Here is a 5,469-nt window from a genome sequence, read left to right on the forward strand (position 1 = left end):
TGGGCAGCCTACTAGAGGTGACATCCCTTAAAAAAAAGAAAAAGAAAAAAAAAAAAGAATAGCCCTTCTCCAGCAGCATCACCTGCCAATAGCTCAGCTTGTAAGGCCACTCTTTAGACGAGGCTGGCCTTGAACTCACAGAGATCCACCTGTCTCTGCCTCTGCCTCTGCCTCCCAACGTCAAGACTAAAGGACAGCCTTTTTTTTCTTTTAAACATTTATTTTCATTTTGCATGTATGGCTGTGTGCCACATGTATGCAGAGCACACAGAGCCCAGAAGAGGGCATCAAATGCTATGGAGCTAGAGATACAGATGGTTGTGGGCGGCAGTGTAGGTGTTGGGAATCTGTCTGGCATCTTCTGTGAGAGCAACCACTGCTCTTAGCTGTTCTCGGAACCATCATTCCAGCCCTGGGTCTGAACTTCTGACTGGCTTGATTTTGATTTTGTGTCTGTCCTGTTTGGATAACCATGGCTGCAGTGAGTTCATGAGTTTAATAACCATTTCATGTCAAGAACATGTTATTTCATGTGTTATTCCCATATACTGGCTCTTATATTCTTTCTGCCTCCTCCCTCTTCTGTGATGTTCCCTGAGCCTCTCAGAAGTGGAGTGGGGGCTGACTTTTTGAGATGGGATCTTCTTGTGTAGCCTAACCTGGCCTCACAGGCAACATTCTGGAATCACACTATGCTGGGATTATAGGCACACACCATCATGCCCAGCTGAAAATGTGAGCATCCTGTAAGAATTTATTTGAGTACAGAGTATTTCACATAGCTCACAATAAATTTGAATTCAGCAGTTCTGGGTTGAAATGCAGCAATTCTCCTGTTTCAGCCTCCCAAGTACTAGGATTAGAGATAGGAGCAATCACACCCAGCCAAAAATATGTTTTGGCTTAGGTTTTTGTTTTGTTTGAGGCAGGGTCTCAATATGCATCCCTGGCTGGCCTAGAACTTGCTGTGTAGACCAGGCTACCCTTGAACTCACAAAGATCCTCCTGTCTCTGTCTTCTAAGTGTCAATATTAAGGGTGTGCATCACTATGCCCCTTCAAAAGTATGTATTTTGAAGAAAATTTAAAACATTCTCAAAGAGAAAGTACTGAGAAAATTGTCCCATACAAGCCTGGACTTCCTCTGTAATGCGGCCAACCCCCTCTGAGATCTACTACCTTAAATAGACTCAGAGACCTAAAAAGAGGCATGCATGGTGAAAATTTCCTTTTGTCAGGGAACAAATTTAGAGCAACCTCTAATGCACAGTATAGACAGAACTTCTGGTCACAGATGTGTCTTTTTGTTCTGGGCCCCCAACACAAAACAATGCCCCTTAATGTTGTCATCATTGAGAACAAAGAGCAAATGGCTCTCCACTACAGGCAACAAAAGGCTCTCCAGAATGGCTTTTTATACCCAACGCCAAAGAAAGCTATAACCTGTGACCTCTATTCACCGCAGGAAGAGTCAAAATGCTTTCCCTGCTTTGTAATGGAGAACATCTGCCCTTCTCAGGGGACAGTCTCTCTCCCAGCAACACGTTTCACACGGAGAGAAGCATCGTCTTTTCATGTGGCTGTCCACCCAGAACCTTCCTTAACTTGGAAATGTGCCCTCCTCAAATGCTCTACCGACAGCCTCTAACATGCATACAAGGGGCCAGGCCTCACTGTGGCTTAAGCAGGGGAGAAATGTTGCAGATATAATGAGAACACAAGGCTTCTTCTAAGAGAAATCCTGACATTTGTGCTACTCTTCAGAAACACTTAGTTTTTACTTTTTTTTTTTTTTTAAGATAGGTTCTCATTATGCAGCCCAGGCTGGCCTCAAACTCACAGCAATCTGCCTGTGTCTGCCTCGAAGTGCTGGGATTAAAGGTGTGCACCAAGCTAGTTTTTAACATGCATAGAACAGGGCATAGTAGAACTCCCATGTTGGCACTGAAGAAGCCATGTGTTGTTATCTAGGACTGGAAATGTGTAATTACTGATAGAAAATAGAGCAGTTTATGATCGGGTTTCGAGAAGAGAAGCAATGGCTTCGAGGGTGGGATAGATGTCTCTTCCACCAGAAAGGAGGTTGGAAGCAGGTTTTTCAAACCTGCACTATCTTCCTGCTTGCTTCCAGCCAGGCTGAACTTCTCTGGGCAGTGTTTCCAAAAAAACAAGCTCAAACAGAAGGGCTGGAAAGTGCTATTCTTCTGAGCTGACCCGAGAATGGTCTCATAATAACAAATTACATGCCAGAGCTGAGGAGGTCAGTGAAGGTATTTTCTTTTCATTATAAGTAGCTAGGTGACAGGGAAATGGCTTGCTCAGTAAAGCGCTTGCAAGCTTGAAGATTGGAGTTCAATCCACAGAAGCCAAGTTAACAAACCAGGCACAGTGGCGCATTTTTTGTAACCCCAGTGCTGGGGAAGTGGAGATAGAAGGGTCCCTATGGCTCACAGGGCTGCCAGACTAGCTTACTTGCTGAGCTCTGGGGGCAGTAAGCAACTTTGTCTCAAAAATAAAGGCAGACAGTATCCGAGGAAACAATGCAATACAATGCAATACAGAATACAATCCTATGTATTCTGCAAACACACACACACACACACACACATCTGGATTACTCCAGAATTACTAGAGAACTAGCATTCTATTATGGAACAGATGAGAATAAACCCAAGAAACCACCACATTTCAAAGAAAAACAAACAAACAAACCAAAAATGTTCTAAGATCTTCTAGCTTGTCCACTGTCTAGATTAACCTGTTTTACACAGGAAGTCAAACTGCTGTTCACATCTTTTAAGAATGAATTGTTTCCAAGAATAGCTAGCTTTTTCCCTGGAAGAGTTCCAGCATCTTCAAAGTACATAGCATCACAGAGCACCCGTATATGTATGGTCTCACTGTCTCTGGATAGACGTTCCTGGTGGCCTGGTTACTCTGCCCTCCAGAGTTAGTGTGTTGCCAACTGACCTGTTATCCATGCAGCTTCAGAAGGTGAGAACCCATTTCGTGCCTGTAAATTATGTTTCGATCTTTCAGGAAAATGGAAAATCTCTTTCCTACAGTTGTTGCTGGCAGAGGCAAACTTTTGAGTCCTCCTCTCACTCTCTTGCATTTTTTTCTGATTTAGTTTTTTAAAACATGCTGTTTCCACAATCAGCCTGCATGATTAGACTAAACGCTGCTCATTCAAACAGATTGAAACTCTGAAAGAACAACCATGCAGCCATAACTCTGTAACATATTCCGTGAAATAGTTAAGTCCGTTTCCTCTCTTCAGCTGCCTCTGGAAATTTGTGTTTACAGCATTACTGAGAGCAAGCAGGAACAACTCCCGAGTCTGTCAACTTGTGAAGGTACAAAATCAAAACTAAACAGGGCTGGGCATGTAGCTCTTTGCCGAGGACTTGCTTACCACATATTAGGCCACATATTAGACCCCAAATGACCCCCCAAACAGTGACATAATATTTAGCACACTCAAGCTAAATATTATTCAGCATTAATAGGAACAAAAAGGGTACTTCCAGGAACTCCTTCATGTATGGCTCTCCCCGCCAAATCATGCGAAGCCAGGCACAAAAGATCTCATGTAATAAGACTGGATTTGGGGTGGGAGTGGTAACAGGGAAGTGGGCATGTAGGGTCTCACTGGAATGACAAGGACATTTTAAAGCCGGTGGATGTGAATGTGTAGTTCAGTGGTAGAGTACTTGCCTTGTGCTTGTAATGATGCATTTACTAAAAATTATTGAATCAAACCCATAGATGACCTTTGTGGTATAAAAAAAAAAACAAAACAAAAACATATGCCTATTTTTCAAAAGCGGAAGGGAGCTGGTGGCAGAGATGGTGGCTGAAACAGGAAGGTTAATAATTCAACATTGTCCTTAGCTACAAAGAAAGTTTGAGGTCAGCCTGGGCTACGTCAGACCTGTTTGTTTGTTTGTTTTTCAAGACAGGGTTTCTCTGTATAGCTCCAGCTGTCCTGGAACTCACTCTGTAGACGAGGCTGGCCTCAAACTCAGAGATAGCTCTCTGCCTCTGCATCCCAAGTGCTGGGATTAAAGGCATGTGCCACCATTGCCTTGGCAAGACTTTATCTTAAGGAAAGGAAGGAAGGAAGGAAGGAAGGAAGGAAGGAAGGAAGGAAGGAAGGAAGGAAGGAAGGAAGGAAGGAAGGAAAAATAAGGGACAAAGGGAGGGAGAAAATTAGTTTTTCAAAAAGGAACTGAAAGTTTAGAGACTCTAAAAGGTGAAAAATGAAAACAAAGAAACTGTTCTACAAGAGAAACTCCCTGTGTAGCCCTGGGTGGTCTAGAACTCAGTGTGTAGAAATAGCCAGGTCAGGAACTCACAGAGATCTGTCTGCCACAGAATTCTAGCTGCCTCTCCTTCCTGCGCTTGAGTACTGGAATTAAAGGCATGCACTACCATACCCAATGAGATTTTCTTGTATTTTTGAGACAGGGACCTGTTAAATAGCTTACACTTGCCTCAAACTACTGCGTAGTCAAGGTCTTAAATTGTCAGCAAGCCTGCTGCTTCAGCATCTGAGGTGTTGAAATTATAGCACAAATGGACTGAATGTATAGGCAATGTCTATACTCCCCTCCTTTAGAAGAAAATAACGCATCTAGCTGTGAAGGAGATGTACCAGGTCTTGTGGGAACGTCTAGCAAGAATATTGGGCAGAAAATGCCTCTGGAGGAGGCACCAACTGAGCGATAGACTTGAAGAATTAACCAGGCTAGGAGAGCGGAAAGGAGAGGAGGAGCTAGCTAGGAAACTGTGAGTAAAAGCCAAATTGGTTTGTTTTTGTTTTTTAAGTAGGAACATTTCACGAATTTGTGTGTCATCCTTCAGCAGGGGACATTCTAATCTTTGCCTCATTTCAATTTTAGTACATGTGATGCCAAAGAAAGCTGATCCACAGGGCTTTAAAAGCCTAGGCACCTGCCCTTGACTTTGAAGGCTTCAGACAGAGGCGACTCATCAAGTTGGCCTTATTGAAAGGTGAGTCTGGGTAAAGACTAAGTAGAGAGGGCTGTGATGGATGCAAACATGCAGTGCAAGCTACAGCTTGAAGCAGCCTAGAAGTGAAGAAGCCTGAATTTCATTTGCTGTTCAGAGGGAGCTTTTCAACCAAGTCTGGTATTGCAGGCCTGTGATTGCAGTGACTTAAGAGACAACAGGCAGGAGGATGGCAAGTTCTAGGACTGCTTGGGTGAGCCCCAGGCTAGGACAATAGTGAGACCCTGTTTCAAAAGGATATAGTTCAGTGGGGGATTAATTGTTGAATGTTCTAGTATGTTCAAAGCCTTGGGCTCAATGCCCAGGACTACAAGAAGAAAAAGGAAGAGATCATTAAGGAAGGATGGGACAGGCAAGTCCCCCAAACTCTGTCTCAGATCATTTAGGCACAATGGCACAGAACTTTTTGGAAGGTTGGCATAGCAAAATGGCAAGT

At 43.5% G+C, this 5,469-nt stretch overlaps 1 non-coding gene across 1 annotated transcript; it reads right to left on the reverse strand.

Annotated features, from left to right (window-relative positions):
- Positions 1-4,823: 4,823 nt before the first annotated feature.
- LOC129681193 (U6 spliceosomal RNA) lies at positions 4,824-4,925 on the reverse strand. The gene has a single exon (XR_008720812.1). It is a non-coding gene; the product is annotated as a U6 spliceosomal RNA (small nuclear RNA).
- Between the last annotated feature and the right edge of the window lie 544 nt (positions 4,926-5,469).

The sequence above is a fragment of the Psammomys obesus genome, unplaced genomic scaffold (genome assembly GCF_907164565.1).
Source record: "Psammomys obesus unplaced genomic scaffold, mPsaObe1.curated_primary_1811, whole genome shotgun sequence".
Taxonomy (NCBI): domain Eukaryota; kingdom Metazoa; phylum Chordata; class Mammalia; order Rodentia; family Muridae; genus Psammomys; species Psammomys obesus.